Here is a 15,952-nt window from a genome sequence, read left to right on the forward strand (position 1 = left end):
GGTGACTCCACCACCTCCCTAGGTACCAGTTCCAGTGCCCGAGAACCTTTTGGTGAATAATTTCTTCCTAATGTGGGTGGGGAGGCCCTGGCTCAGGTTGCCCAGGGAAGCTGTGGCTGCCCCATCCCTGGAGGTGTTCATGGCAGGTTGGATGGGGCTTGGGCAGCCTGAGCTGGTGGGAGGTGTCCCTGCCCAAGACAGGGGAGTGGAACTGGAGAGACTTTAAGGTCCCTTCCAACCCAAACCATTCCGTGATTACATCCAACCTGAACCTCCCCGGCGCAACGGGAGGCCCTTCTCTCCCATCCCGCCGCCCGTCCCCGGGGGGATGTTTTCGGTTGATTTCGTGGAAGATCCAGCCCCCCAGCGCGGTCCTGCCCTTTGCTCTAGAATCCGGGCTGCGTTTCGGCCCCGGGGGGAGCCCCGGGAGCCAAGTCACGCTGCCGCCCGCCCGACCCCGCCGCGTCACGGCACCTCCCGACACACAACCCGCCTCAGCGGGCACGGCGGGGGGGGCTCCGGCTATGAGGGGGGGGTCCCTGACAAGGGGAGAGCCCCATGAGAGGGGAAGGGAACCCTCTGAGGAGGGAGGGAGTCTTCTGAGGGAGTTGAAGGGGGGGCGGGGGAAGGTCCCCTGAGAGAGGGCGGGAAGGGGGGGGGGGGGGGGGGGGGGCGCGTGGTCCCCTGCGCGCGCCCGCCACGGCCCCGCCCGCCGCGCGCTCCCCTTCCCTGTCCCGCAGAGCTCGGCGGGGCCTCACCGTCTACGTCCCGTCCCGTCCCGTCTCGTCTGCTCTCCCCTCGGCTCCGCCGCCCGCGAGGCCGCGCCCCAGCCCCGGCGCAGCAGCAGCCGCCGGCCGCCCCGCGGAGCGCTGCCGGGGGAAGGGAGAGGTGTGGAGAGGCGGCGCGGGGGGGTGGGGGGGAGCCCGCCCGCCGCTCACCCGCGCACGCGCCAGACCCGCCGCGCGGTGTGACGTCAGCAGCGGCGCGGCGTGACGTCGGCACAGGGAAAGGGAGTGGGGAGGGAGGCGCCCGGTGGGACGCGGGTTCGAGTCCCGGGTTAGCGTCATCAGGCCGGGCAGCACGGGGTGCTTGGGGTCGGTCTGTGCAGCGATGGGGCAGGACGCATCGCATCGGGAGGTAGAAATTCTCCCAGGAATCTTACGCGTCTTCTGTTCCTTCCCAAGGACTCGCTTTAATATTATCATGTTATTAGTCACATCTAGTTATTAGGATATTAGTCCTAATACATTAGTCACATCTGTTATTAGGACAAGAGGGAATGGCCTCAAGCTCCTCCAGGGGAGGTTTAGGCTGGACATTAGGAAAAAGTTCTTCACAGAAAGGGTCATTGGGCACTGGAACAGGCTGCCCAGGGAGGGGGTTGAGTCACCTTCCCTGGAGGTGTTTAAGGCACGGGTGGATGAGGTGCTAAGGGGCATGGTTTAGTGTTTGATAGGAATGGTTGGACTCGATGATCCGGTGGGTCTCTTCCAACCTGGTGATTCTATGATTCTATGATCTCTGGCTAATTTGGAGCCGGCTCCAGCTCTGCCTGACCTCGCATTTGAGACAGGGAAAGGCTGCAAACAGAGGGGACTGCAGGAGACACCTCTGCTCAGCACAGAGCACACTGAACACACGGAATCACACAATGGTTTGGGTTGGAAGGGACCTCAAAGCTCATCCAGTTCCATCCCCTCTGCCATGGGCAGGGACACCTCCCACTCGATCAGGTTGCTCCCAACTCCATCCAGCCTGGCCTTGGACACCTCCAGGGATGGGGCAGCCCCGGCTTCTCTGGGCAACCTGGGCCACACAAGGCGTTATCATCTCCAAAGAATGAAAAACACTAGGAAAACACTGCCTGAAACAAAATGCGCTATCAGAGGGGCATTCTGTGTAACTTTCAAAAAAATAGAGTGGCTGAATTGAAACTTCACTCTGGCTTAAATCAAAAATATTCCACTTTTTGTAATAGTAACTGCTTCTTGTACCAAGCCTGGAGCAGTGCCTGTGTGTCCAGGGTGCTGGAGAGCTGCAAGCGGGGTGGGAAGGGGCTGATAACGCAGGGCTCTATCCAGGATGGTGTCTGGGACTGACCATGCTCTGGTTTGGGAATAAGCAAGCACAGAAAATACAGCAGCTGTAAAACATCCCATTGTTGTATTGCATCACCATCCGTAAATCAGGAATTAAAAGTAATGCCTGTGTTCCACGGTAAATCACTCCCTGTGTTTGTCTTGGTGACAGCACGGTTCTCCTTCCTTGTCTGGAGGTGAAGAAACTTGGCTGTGTTGCTCTTCCTTATCCACGATCTGCAGGGAGCTGCAGAACCTTTATCTCTGAGGGCATGAAAAGAATGAGATCAGTGAGCGGGAAGGAACTGGATCTGCTCGGGAGGAGCAGGGACAAACTGTTCCTCATACTCCAATTACCCGTCATTAACTTCTGACTCGCTCCCGAGGGTGCCCCAGCTGGCACAGCTGTGGCGCGAGGCACCCGTGGGAGCACCAGCCCTGCCGCTGGCCCTCCTGGGTCAGGGAGAAGGGGCTGGAAGTGTTGGCTGAGCCCCTCCAGCAGAGGTGGATCCAGTTTTCCAAATTCTGTATCCCAGAGACACGCTTTTCTCAGTGTCAGAACACACAGGAGGCGGCTGGTTCAACGTTGCTCCACTAGAGATAAATCTTGGCTGCGGAAATCCTGAAGCACTGTAACCGTACATCTTTTCTAGCTTCATGTATTGTGGGATGAAGCTTGCAGCGCAGCCACTGCTACAGAGTCCAAGTTAATGCGCTAGAGATGTTTTGAAGATTTTTTCCTAGGACTTTGCTTAGTACTGGGAGGAAAATCCACTGCAATTTATTTAAGTGGACTGAGTTGGGAATCCAGATGTGGTTTCCTTATTTAGCAGCCTCTCTTTACTATTTCTGCCTCTCTTTACTAGTTCTGCCTTTCTTTACTAGCTCTGCAATCCACCTTTATGTAGGTCAGGAAGGAAAAGAAGGCCAGGACCAGGCAGGCACACTTCAAAGCAAGGGATTCTGCAGACTATGGGTAAGAAAGGTTCTGGGCTTGGTGTCAATTTGCCCTGTAACGAAAGGCATTTAAAAAAAAAAATAGGATAGGGGATGTGTGGGTCCAGCTATTAAACCCTCCTTTGTGTCTCAAAACAGGTGAGATTCTACAGGACTTCTCAGGATCTGCGGTTGTAAATTTATCAGTAAAGATCCAAACCAAAAATATTAAGTTAATACATGGAGAAAATGAGATGGCTGCATAGCTGGCAAAGGCTAAATGATGCAGCACTTTTCAGGGTACCAAACACGGTTTTGTTATTTAAAGGAGCAAGGTGATTTGCCTTTTTCTGTTCTGCATGTAAGAATGGAAGGTCAGCAGTAGGTGTTGCAGGAAAACATTTCATCCATTACCTTCTAAACTTCCTTTTCTCTTTATTTGTGAGACTACCAGAGCAGTAACTGCGAATAATTACACTGTGAAGTAGATTTTAAATATTGTCATTGGTTGTGCAATGTGTCCTCTGACCAGCGTGTGGGGATATGGCCATGTACTTGAACAGAACATTATAAGGCCAGTACAATTTTTACATAGAAAAGTATTTTGATATAACTGGCCTGATGCATTAAATAGGAAACATATAAAGTGTGAAACAACATACAATGTTCCGCAAATCTCAGCTTCCTTCTGTAACAGACATAGCTATTTTATTTAAAGTAATTATTTTAGTCCTAAAACCAGATTGCTGTAAGTTAAAATATTCAAATGTGTCTTCAAATAAAGTATTTTTATTCTACTAACTACCTCTCTTAGCACTTTTTCTTCTTTCTGCCAGGAAATCCATTTTCTGCCTGTCTTAATGCCTTGAGAAAGCCCCTTCCTTCGTGGGGCTAAAGACACCCAGGCAGGGGGGAAAGGGACAACTGCTCCGATGTCACATCACTGCTTGGACTCCTTGCCGCTCAGTACGACCAACTCTGCATCTACTGGCATTAAATCAGCTAAAATGTGGTTCTGCAGTTGTGTTGGTCGAGGGAACCATGGCTGAGCGAGCTTGCACCTCAAAATTCCCAATGTTCGTCCTAGTACTTATAAAAAAGATGCAATATTATACAGTGATGCAAAATATGGTGACAATGAGAAATATCAATATGGTTAACTTTGGGGAAGGGATTTATTCCTTCTAAGCGCCTTAGCACAGAGGGTTTCCTGGTACAACTGTACGATCTTCTTACTGATGGTCGCAACAAGCAAGAAACTATTTTCAGTTGCCCTGCCACTATGAAAATAGCAGTGCTTGGCTACTGCCTGGTGACTGCTGTCAGCACAGTTGTGGTTTTTAAATTGAGCCCCCATTAATCACCCCTTCCGAGAACAGAAAAAAATGAAAAATAAAAAATCATACGCAGTGCTAACTATGCTTTGTTACTGGGAAACATCTGACAGTTAATATACATGTTTTTGAAGGCTTCTGTGTTACGGCACAAAACTTCCTGTATAGCCAATAACAGATGTGGACTCTGCTCTCTGCCTCCAAGTTCTTCTGGCAAGAGTCAGTACATACTTTATAAACATTAATTCCTCATTTCAAACCCCTTTGTTTTGTACTTTGATGTGTCACGGACGACAGAAAATAGAAATGGGTGTCCAGAACAGCTGATAACGTGAAATGAAAGATGTCAGCATTTGCTGTGAGAAATTACTAACCTTTGTGTGAAGCCTTTGTGTAGAATATTCTTGATTAAGACAAAGGAAAGGCTTTAGAATGCAAAGAGCCTCACAAACAAGGTACAGTCAGGCTTTTTCGTGCTGTTTCAGTTTTACATTTTATCCTTATATTCTTCACAGTATCAATATCAGATGTTAGTGAACTAACAAAAGTGTATACGTAGACAGAGGGACATAACTCTCACAGACACACAGAGTACTTGTTTTATACACTCTGCAACTTCATAGTGGAGCACATTTTAGTTTTCTGTCTGCCTACCCTGCTCACAGTAATGATTCTGGTTAGCTCAAATGCACTTACCAGTAAAATCAATTATTTTTTAACTGGTGGTCATATATGGTGAAAAAAATCCACCGTTTACCTCTTCGTGAAGGTAAATCACTATATAAATACTAAATGGACAAGATTGCAAGCTCTGTGTGTAACTAGAGGCATTTGAGATGTTTAAAGATAAGCTGAGGAGTTGCACCTTCAAATAAGATAAATAAAAACCTGCAACGCCCCATTCCTCTGATCCTCTCTGGCCACCAAATATATAGCCAAAACAATGCCATTCACAGGATGGCATGCAAAGACAGAGGAAAAGCAGTGAAGGACAAAGATGAATCCTGGACAGGAAGACTACAATGACGGGAAAAAGCTGGCCCTTGTATCAGGTATGAAGCTCTGGTGCTCACAAAAGCAGGAGTGGATCCAATATTCCCAAGCCCACACGAACGGCACTCAGAGTGACTCCCCCAGACCCTGGCAGTGGGGCAGAAGCCCAGGCACCTGCAGGTTGAGGCTGAAAATGCTGAATGTTTTTGAGCATCCTGCACAGAAGGAGTGCAGCCCCTTCTCGCACGTGGCATATTCTCCCCCAATTTCAGTGATATTCTGCGCTGTTACATGAATTTTTCTTGTTATAAATAGATCAGCAGGCCAATTCCTGACTGAACACCAGGAAATTCCCATGTAATGTTTTGGGGTATTTGGCTTAAGTGTTGGATGCTGAGTCACCAGCTCCCATGTCATTAAACTGGGGGTTTGGTCAGGCTGAAGCTGGTCTTTGATTTTTAAGGTGCAATCCTCCAGGAATACAGGATCAATAAATGGAGCCAGTTCTGCCCTGCAGAGGCCAATTTGAGAACACGCTGAACCTTAGCTTATAAAATAGCAGCTCCAAGTGGTGCCACATGTTGCTGATTCTGACATGACACTGTGTCTTTGCATGGCAGGATGATGAAGCGCCCTAAAATTAGCCGCCTTACTATTTCGTAAAGAGCAAGCAGAAAGGTAGCAGCCTGCACTGAGGAGAACAAAGAGGCATGAGAGAGGACCAGAACTGAGGCTCACGCACAGGCTGGTCACGATACTTCATGGTGAGCGCTCTTGGCTTCTTTGCAAATTTCCACGTTGGATTGTTGGGTGTCATTTCTTATCCCAAGTACGGGGTGACCTGATTATGAAAGAAGAAAAGTGCTTGTGTAAACAGAGGTGGGGTGGAGGGATCTGTTCTCTCGGGGGGCTTGGGAGACAGCAGAGAGGAAAACTGACTGTGAAAATGGTACGGATGGTCTCTTTTCTTAGAGGTGTGGTGTAAGCTGATAATTAATTCATAGAATTAAGTTTGTTGTTGCTGGAATAGAATTGAGAATGGAAGAAAAGTTGTACTGCTACAGAAACCAGAAATACCATGATAAATCCCACTCTCTGTTGACCCAGACTGATTTTTTTTTCCTAGTATTCGTCTCTCCACCCTTTTTCTTGGGTGATAAATTTCTTGGCTTTACAAGATTAAGATTTGAGAGAAAAAAAAGGAAGGCAGGCATGGATGAGTAGGATGTCTCCCAGTATGGGAACAGAAATAGTGATGGAAAAGGTTCTAGACCAGAACAACACTTGCAGATGAGGAGAAAAAAAGAAACTGTAAGGAAACATTTGACTATCAGAGGCATAATGAGCATGACAAAAAATGGATATTAGGGCTGATTGGTAGGATAGAAGATGGCACAGCATGAGTCTCTAGGAAGCAGAGGACTCACCATCATCAAGGTGCAATAGCCTGTGGCTCTGAACAATTGTCAGGCCAGTGCTGTGCTCTCTGTTCCTGTGCTAGGAACCTGCAACAAAGAGCTGGGGAGAAAATAACCCCGAGGCATAAACTGTGACCAGTACATTCAAACTACATCCAGCTGTTTCTGCTAGTAGTTATCACTCAAAAATATGGCATTATTTTGAAACAAAGATATTTCTGTTTAGTAGAGATGACTGGACAGTGTTCCAAAGCTTCTGTGATTGAACTCAGTATAAGACTCATGAATTCACATGTATTACTGAAACCCACAGGGGCAGGATACTGGGAGATCTATTTTGGTGCAGTTAGCAACTGTTAGATATTTGGTGTAGCACGGACTGAAACGTGGTGACAAAGTTGTAATGAATCTGTGCCATTCGTATCAACTACAGCACAGGACATCCCTGTTCAAAACATGGATTAAATATTCACCGTGGGCATAGACTTTTGAAAAGATGGGAAATCAGATTCCTCTTGCACAGGTTGTTAAGGAGCTCCACAGAAATTATGTGTGAGCAGTCAGAGCTTGGACGCCTTGGAGGAGTGAAACGCTGAATTTCCTAGGATGGAAGTCTCAATCCCAGCATTAGAATAAAATGTTTCCAAAAAAACCACAACTGATTTTGGAGACAGAAGGGTAGTGAGCTGTATGAGATGAGCAATCAAACCCTCGTAACCATGTGAGAAATGGAATCACTGCTGCTACATACCCTCAATTTGTATTGGAAAGAGAAACCTATTGACTCCTCGTGTTCCCAGAGATCTCCTGTGCCAATATTTGCATTTAAGAAAGAAAAACTGCCACAAATTTTTAATCTTCAGTTTCTGCTTACTGACACTGGAGTTGTGCAAGATGCTGATAATCTTGTTGTTGATTTTTTTCATATGAGTGATTTAGAGGCCCTTATTCCTCTCCAGAAAATCTTGGAACAGTGTTTTTGGGACGTCTCTTTGCTTGTTTGGCCTCCCAGCATACAAAATCTGTTTCAATTTGAAATGTCAAGCTTGTAAAGGGGAGGCCAAAGCAACTGTATATCATTTGGAAGCAGAAACAGTAGAGCAGCCACCTGTGCCAAACCTCCATTGGTTGGCTTTTTTTTCTTGGATAGGGAGGGAGGTAGCAGTGATTCATCACCTATGTCTGACTGGTGAAAGCTTCCTTGTCATTAATGTCACCAAGCCACTTGGACACCACTAAATATGATCACTGATCCCCATCTGAAATGATAATTTGAGGATAGTCCCCACTTAACACACTTCCATAAAAGAAGAACACAGGGCTATTTCCAGCTCCTGGGCTGGGCTCTAGAGCAGGAAAACTACTCTTAAACATAGACATCCATTTGAGGATTTGAGGATCTTGAGAGAATTTGAGGTAGCTGGGAACCCTGGAGATTCAAAGGAGGTTGTTCCTAGACTGTGTCAATAAAGGACACAGCATTCCCACAGTCTCCAACTAAGGCAGAGCTGCTTCTGTTCACCTCATGATGTAGTGGAGACATCCAAAACAGTTTACGAGCAGGAAAGTCAGTTTGAAACTCCAATTTCATCACAAAACATTTCCACAACATTTTTTAGCCGGTAGACTTGTAAGAAAATACTGTGCTCGATGTGATAAAACTTTTGCAAATACAAACAATTCAATACAAACAGTATTGTGTACTTGTACGCTTGTAGCAAACTCAGCCAGGCAAACTGGCTCTTTGACAGATAGTATAAATGTTACATATTAATTTCCTTTAGTATAACCTAAAATGAATGAAAATAATGTTTATTTGGCCTTACAGCCAAGCAGTTGCTTTATAATAAACAGCATTAGGATTAAAAATCACTTTTCCCGAGAAGCAAGCGACACGTGATCTTTATAATTTTCCTGACCTCTTGTTCAAGTTTGAGCCTCTAAATAGCTCATCACCATTATAAACCTTTTTGTGCTACCTTCTGAGTTTATAATAACCATAAGCATTAAAATAGTCTGTTCATAACTATAATAATCTCTACTGTCTTCCCGGCAGAATTATAACAGTCAGGAATCTAGAAGCGTTTTCTTTACAGCCATTACAAGTAGTAATAATTTCCAGTGAGTTTTATCTACAATGATCGTTTAAGAATCTAATGTTTTGGATTACAGTGCCTGCACATTTTCAAGTCAAATCTATGAAAATCTCTGTCTTTCAGTGAAGATTTAATTGAGAATAGTTAATAGCAAGACATACAATTTTAAAAGCCTTTGCTTTAAAAGTTGCCACACGATCAGTTTTACAGCTGATACAGTTCTGGGGTCCTCAACATAAGTAGGAGATGGGGCTGTTGGAACGGGTCCAGAGGAGGCTACAAGGATGATCCGAGAGCTGGAGCACCTCCCATACGAGGACAGGCTGAGAGTTGAGGTTGTTCAGCCTGGAGAAAAGAAGGCTCCAAGGAGAATTTATAGCGACCTTCCAGTACCTGAAAGGAGCCTACAAGAAAGCTGGAGAGGGACTGTTCATAAAGGCTTGTGGTGATAGGACAAGGGGGAACGGGTATAAACTGGAGAGGGGCAGATTTAGACTAGACATTCGGAAGCATTTATTCACCATGAGAGTAGTGAGACACTGGCACAGGTTACCAAGGGAGATTGTGTCTGCCCCTTCCCTGGAGGTTTTTAAGGCCAAATTGGATGGGCCTTGGCTAACCTGATCTAGTAGGATGTCCCTGCCCATGGCAGGGGGTGGAACTGGACGATCTTTAAGGTCACTTCCAACCCTAACTATTCTATGATTCTACGATACCAGCAGATCTGGCTCCCCTTCCTGCTGTAACCCCCACTTAAACTTCACTCAGACACCTTACAGCCTCTTCAGCAGCTCAATACACAACAAAAGAAATCCACTCTATGCAGGAGGAGTAGTTTTCATATACAATACTCGTGGTTTATAATCATTATGGTTGAGACTATCTAAAGTGTGCCTCTTCAAATTTTATATCTTGATTTAAAAAATAATGGTGAGTAAAGATTTAGGTGACTGCCTCTAGTCACTCGAATGTCAAAATCTTGGCGAATATGAAGTTATATAAACACCCCAAATGAGAAGATACAACTGGATCTACACAAGTAATTGCTTAGCTTTTCAACAAATATGTAAGAATATTGGAAGTGTATCTTTTTAACTATTTAATGAGTTCATAGGCTTGGTCTTCATAGCTTACATTTGAATTTCCAGACTAGTAAATATTTCTCTGTAAAATAGACATTTTCTCTATTTACTATGTTATTCTGATTTAACATTAAGCATTATGTCTAAAATTTAATCCAAATATAGAGTTTCTGCGGCCCTACACCAACAATTAAACATGCCAAAAAAAGGTTTTGTTGTGCTTTAATAGGACTTTATTATTTAGAGCAAGTGAAAACACTTACCATAATATTTGCATTTGCTGTCTAAGTGAATGTCACAGTTTGGAGTCTTCAAATAGTCTTCCTTTTCTAAAGCAAAAAGAAATTACACATTTAAAGAGGCATTTTCAAAGGCACCTTAGGCAGTAAGAAAATTCCTTTTTATAACATGTGTGATAACACATGGCATTACTCTATGTCACTGATGTACCAGTTGGTCTATACATGGCTACCAGTTGGTCTAAACATGCACATTTTATCAGATCAGAATATATCTTAAATCCTGTGATACATCTTTTGACTCCTTCCAATAAGAAAATTGATATTTTGATTATCTGGAAATCAGATGGTTTTGGAGACTGACAACTACACAAGCAGAACCGCTGGCTTACACGTGGCCTGGGAAAGCTCTCATAGACAGTTTTGATTACTACGTGATTTATCTGAAATTAATTAGGGGTCTTACTTAGGTTCGTATTAGAAAAGTTATATTGTTCTCTCTGTTTCTTTGTTACTCTCTCTGTCTTATATTCGTATGAAAAGTCACCTTTGGCATAGTTAACCATTTTTTTTTCTGATTTTCTGGGTCACCATCCTTACTTCCATGAGTTTACATTATCTGGATGTCACTCACTCTTTAGCTAGAGCCATTCTGATACTGCTGGAGTTTAATGAGCTGGTACTACCAATTTCCTTTAATTTTCACCTCTGTCCCTTCTACAAGTTTGCTTGCATTTTGCCAGAAAGACCCTTATCTTAAAATTAATTCTGTCAGTAAAGTCACATCCTGAACAAACCAGGGTTTTTTGAAGCTTCATTAGTACCTATGCATACAATTTTTGCAGTGCATCTTCATATAAATTTTTACAAATTATGTTGTAATGCCAGACAGTTTAAAATTACAATGAAAAAAGCAACATTTAAAGTGGGATGGTGACTCAGTGCCCTGAGGGGAGGCGTTCCAGACAGATGAGGCAGCAGAAGGGGCAGAGTGCCAGAATACTGGGGAGAGGCTGGTAAACTGATCTCAAGTGTACGTAATACGGCGACACACGAACGTGCTGGTAAAACAGTAATTATTTCTCAAACCTTTCACCTAATGAGATTCGGAGTTTGGGAATGACACCCTAGTTGCGTTCTTATTACAAAACTGCACTTTGACTGCAAAGGAGGAAAATTTTAACAGCCATAGAACTGCAGAAATTGGGTTTTTTCCCTTGTCTGTGGGATCAGCGAGCTGGGCAGGCAGAGCTTTCTGAAGACCCTGCACAGGGGGTTGGATAAGCTGCTAGACCTCATCCTCCCAGCACCACCAGACCCACGATTCCCCTCTCCCACAGGCCATCCCTGCTCTTTAGTTGGTGGCACAAGGGTGGCCGTGCTTTTCTGCTGCCACCGTGTGTCCAGATGGCAGGTTCCACCTCAGCATGGGTACAACCCCTCTTCCCCAGCTGTGGCCCTTCAGATGGACCATTTCTGAGCTTATCCATCGCACCACTGTAATACACGATACACAGTCTCTCCTTTCTCTCTTATTTTAGCAAACTGTTATCAAACTATACTCCCCTGCTACCTGATCCATGCCTGTCCAGCTTTAGTTCTCAAGAAATTATTTTAAACATATAGACTATTCATGGATGCCCTATCATCGAACCACAGAATGGTTTGGGTTGGAAAGGGACCTTAAAGCCCATCTAGTTCCACCCCTGCCATGGGCAGGGACACCTCCCACTGGATCAGGTTGTTCAAAGCCCCATCCAACCTGGCCTTGAACCCCTCCAGGGATGGAGCAGCCACAGCTTCCCTGGGCAACCTGTTCCAGAGCCTCACCACCCTCACAGGAAAACATTTCCTCTTAATATCTCACCTAAATCTTCCCTCTCTCAGCTTAAAACCATTCCCCCTCGTCCTATCCCTGCACTCCCTGATAAAGAGCCCCTCCCCAGCTTTCCTGGAGCCCCTTTCAGTACTGGGAAGCTGCTGTAAGGTCTCCCCAGAGCTTTTTCTTTTCCAGGCTGAATGACCCAAACTCTCTCAGCCTGTCCTCGTAGGATCATCTCCTTTGATCATCTCCTCTCAACTTGCTCTGACCTCTCTCTCCTTATTGTCTCTTATTCTCTCCTTACTCTAACTCGCTCTCCTTGTTCTCTTCTAGAAACAATCATTGAAGACATTGTAACTAGGCCTGTATCTCATAAAGTATAATATTAATAACAAAGTTATTGAATGCTTTGTCCTATTAAGCATCTGACTAAGGTAGATTTTCTCTGCAGTTTTAGTTGTCTGTAAGAGGTGCCAAAGCCTCTGATACTCAACACACCATCCATTCATTCTGGTTTTGGTTACTCTCAAATCCTAAATGTCCTGATCTGTGCTACCATTAGGCTGAGCTGCCGCAGGCTGCTGCCAGCTGCCTGGCAGAAAGTAAAGAAGTACACTGGAAAGCCACTATATCTAATTAGAAAATGTCTACTCTCTGTGTACTATATATGCAGCATGTATGTTCTTAGTTCAGATGGAAGGCAAGAACCTCTGAGTATATTTTCCTCATAGCCTTGCAACTCATGTTAATCAATTATCCGCAAATAATGGCTACAATTATTTTGTTCTTTTATGTGAAAAGCACTTATTGATGGTCTGTCAGTGAATTCTTTCAGGTCTTTAAGGTTTAGCCTGGAGAAGAGGAGGCTGAGGGGAGACCTCATTGCTCTCTACAACTACCTGAAGGGAGGTTGTGGAGAGGAGGGAGCTGGGCTCTTCTCCCAAGTGACAGGGGACAGGACAAGAGGGAATGGCCTCAAGCTCTGCCAGGGGAGGTTCAGGCTGAACATTAGGAAAAAAATTTTCACGGAAAGGGTCATTGGGCTCTGGAACAGGCTGCCCAGGGAGGGGGTTGATTCACCTTCCCTGGAGGGGTTTAAGGGACGGGTGGATGAGGCGCTGAGGGGCATGGTTTAGTGTTTGATAGGAATGGTTGGACTCGATGATCCGGTGGGTCTCTTCCAACCTGGTGATTCTATGATTCTGTGATTTTGGAATTTCTTTATAAGTAGCCCAGATGGAATTCTGCTCTCTGTTCTAGATTTGCAACGCCATTTAAGTGATAAGAACAAGAACTGCACTATAAATCTCTGTTTGACGAATATGTAATTGGAAATAGAGATTGTGTGGTTGTGAAATATTATACTAGACTGACTCTTAATCCACTTTTGAAAATACAATCCATAACGCGTTGCTGTGTTAATCTCAAGTCAAAAGCATTCTGTATATGACCCTCTCTCTGGACAACAGCGAGCAGTTCTCAAGGAAGACAGTGTAGATGTCAAGTCTGCTTAATATCCCCCATAGAAATAGCTACCAGGAGGAAAGTTAAACATTAGACTTCTATTACTATCCATTTTAAAATGTGAATGCTGGCAACTTAAAGAACTCAGCTGTTTGTAGAAGGTTGTTTAGATATTCCAATGCAAAAAAAAAAAGAAATTCCCTTGCAAAAGGAAGACTGTGGGAGAAACTAATAAAATATTAACTATACAGGGAACAGAGGGAATGGTAAAAATGGTTGTGAACAGCCACTTTTTGCTAACTCTTCTGTAGTACAGGCATCTTTGCAAGTTGGCCCAGTTATTTGAAAGGCTAATTCTATACAAGACAGTATTGTACAATGGATAATACTGCACAAGGGAAAGAATGATGATAATTTAAAAGAAAGACACGATGTCTTCCATTTTTTAAGGCAGGAAATTCACCTTAAAGAATCTGACCCTTTTATAATTGAGTAAAAGTTTTTTACAAAAAAGGGGCTTTACAAATCCCCCTTTACGATTGCCACCCATAACATCAATTATTTAATGTTCTGGACATTTCCTCTGTGTTTTATAGATATCTTTGTAACACTTTTCATCTGTACCATTTCTACTGCAACAAAGCAAAATACTGGCAAATTTTTACACATTGATTCATTTTGAAAAGCAAATAGACGGAACATTGGGTGAAATTGGATAATTTCACAAGAGATTGTGGCTTTGTGTGGATAGCTCAAAGACTGCCTTCATTACACGGATTATAACTAACTTTTTGGAAAAGTCAGGCACCTCTCGTGTTGATGTTAGTGACAGAACAATCACTGATTTCATTGGAAACAGCACCGGGCACCATAAATTACTATTAAATTTTATTTAAATTAACGAGACTGAAAAATTCAATAGTAACGCTCAGGCAAACCCCACAGGAACACGGCTCTGTTAAATGATAAAGCATGTTTGAGGCTGGATGAAAAAGAAATAGGTGCTGAAGGAATGGTTCAGCATTTTATGTGTGCCTTCTCCAGAAAAGAGCTACCATTTCTTTCATCCTTCTGATATGTCTCCCCTTCTAAAATTAGAATCTGAGTTAGAATCACACAATACCTGGCAGGCTCATGCTAAGACATGCACTGCATAACGATATGAATAGAAAATATCCAACTCATATTATCTTACACAAGGTTTGCAAATCACTCCTGAACAAGCTTTACCAGAAACATCCAGGGAATTGCTATGAATGCTTTTCTTACCAAAGGGATAACGGTCTTAAGAGAGTTCATTGAAGTTTATAATCTAAAAGAGAAACAGGGCTGGCCACTGCTGTTCCAGTTACTGGACCTTTAAATGTAGTGCCTCAAGCAGTAACGAGTCACTGATGCTTTGAGAGGAGACATAGTTGCTGCTGTAGGGAGCAATTCAATGCCTTGGAAGAAGCTAGGATGACTAGGCTGGTGTGACTAAAGAGAAAGAGGGCGCTCCACTGGGTTTCTCCCAAGTGACTTGGGTTTCTCCCAAGTGACAGGGGACAGGACAAGAGGGAATGGCCTCAAGCTCTGCCAGGGGAGATTTAGGCTGGACATTAGGAAAAAATTCTTCACAGAAAGGGTCCTTGGGCACTGGAACAGGCTGCCCAGGGAGGTGGTTGATTCACCTTCCCTGGAGGTGTTTAAGGCATGGGTGGACGAGGTGCTAAGGGGCATGGTTTAGTGTTTGATAGGAATGGTTGGACTGGATGATCCGGTGGGTCTCTTCCAACCTGGTTATTCTATGATTCTGTGATTCTATGATTCCATGAGCCAGCGTTCTTATTTGACCAGCAAAATGGTGACAGGTCTGCTAAGCCTTTCCTCTGAAGTTACTCCTTCAGCCCATTAGGGCAAGCCTTTCTAACTCACTGCCTCTTCCCTGCTCCACATTAGAAAGAAATGAGTTCAGCCTTGGGATGAGCAAGAGCAGTTTGGTGGAATGCAAACCAAAAGTGGGGTAACCCTCTGCTCCACAGGACTCTGGAAAGATCTGCTAAAGCACAGCCTCACTAGAACTTGACTGCACAGAACCTTAAGGAAGCTTTCAAAGAAATGGAAATGCAATTAAATCCCTGATAAATTTACATTTTCCCTAAGAATTCGGATCAAGTTATAATGGTTGAATGAGTTAGGAAGTGCCACCTGAGCTACAGTACCATTTTACATGCTTGCTCTTAAAGAGTATGAGCAGAAACTCACTACTTCGGTCTCCCCACGAGCACACAGACTGCGTGTAAACCGACTGGACCAGACTGGAAAGTGGCTTGGTCTACTCCAGTTAAGCTCAACTAAAGTCGGAGTCACTTCACAAACCAGCTGTTAAAACACTGCCAGCAAGTTTTTCTTTGTTGACCTGATGCCCCCTTTCCTGTGAGCTGCACTGCTCCTGTTCAGCTTGGTATGGTATTTTCTCCTTTCTGGGACTGCCCAAGGCTCCGGCTGGCT

At 44.5% G+C, this 15,952-nt stretch overlaps 2 protein-coding genes and 1 long non-coding RNA gene across 6 annotated transcripts in view; 1 reads left to right on the forward strand and 2 right to left on the reverse strand.

Moving 5' to 3' along the window:
* Nucleotides 1-859, reverse strand: part of HERC4 (HECT and RLD domain containing E3 ubiquitin protein ligase 4) — a 33,015-nt gene extending 32,156 nt beyond the window's left edge. For all 3 annotated transcript variants that reach the window (XM_069864004.1, XM_069864005.1, XM_069864003.1), the window contains exon 1: nt 759-859. The gene's annotated coding sequence lies outside the window, so the exon portion shown is untranslated. The remainder of the gene's footprint in view (nt 1-758) is intronic.
* Nucleotides 860-2,161: 1,302 nt separating this feature from the next.
* Nucleotides 2,162-10,882, reverse strand: LOC138724378 (uncharacterized). The gene is made up of 3 exons (XR_011338014.1): nt 10,811-10,882; nt 10,201-10,266; nt 2,162-2,342 (listed from the first exon to the last, which is right to left on the reverse strand). It is a non-coding gene; the product is annotated as an uncharacterized lncRNA (long non-coding RNA).
* Nucleotides 5,994-15,952, forward strand: part of MYPN (myopalladin) — a 64,838-nt gene continuing 54,879 nt past the window's right edge. The window contains exon 1 of one of the 2 annotated variants that reach the window (XR_011338013.1): nt 5,994-6,105. The gene's annotated coding sequence lies outside the window, so the exon portion shown is untranslated. The remainder of the gene's footprint in view (nt 6,106-15,952) is intronic. The other variant, XM_069864384.1, reaches the window with a different exon arrangement.

Source organism: Phaenicophaeus curvirostris, chromosome 9 (genome assembly GCF_032191515.1).
Source record: "Phaenicophaeus curvirostris isolate KB17595 chromosome 9, BPBGC_Pcur_1.0, whole genome shotgun sequence".
Lineage (NCBI taxonomy): Eukaryota > Metazoa > Chordata > Aves > Cuculiformes > Cuculidae > Phaenicophaeus > Phaenicophaeus curvirostris.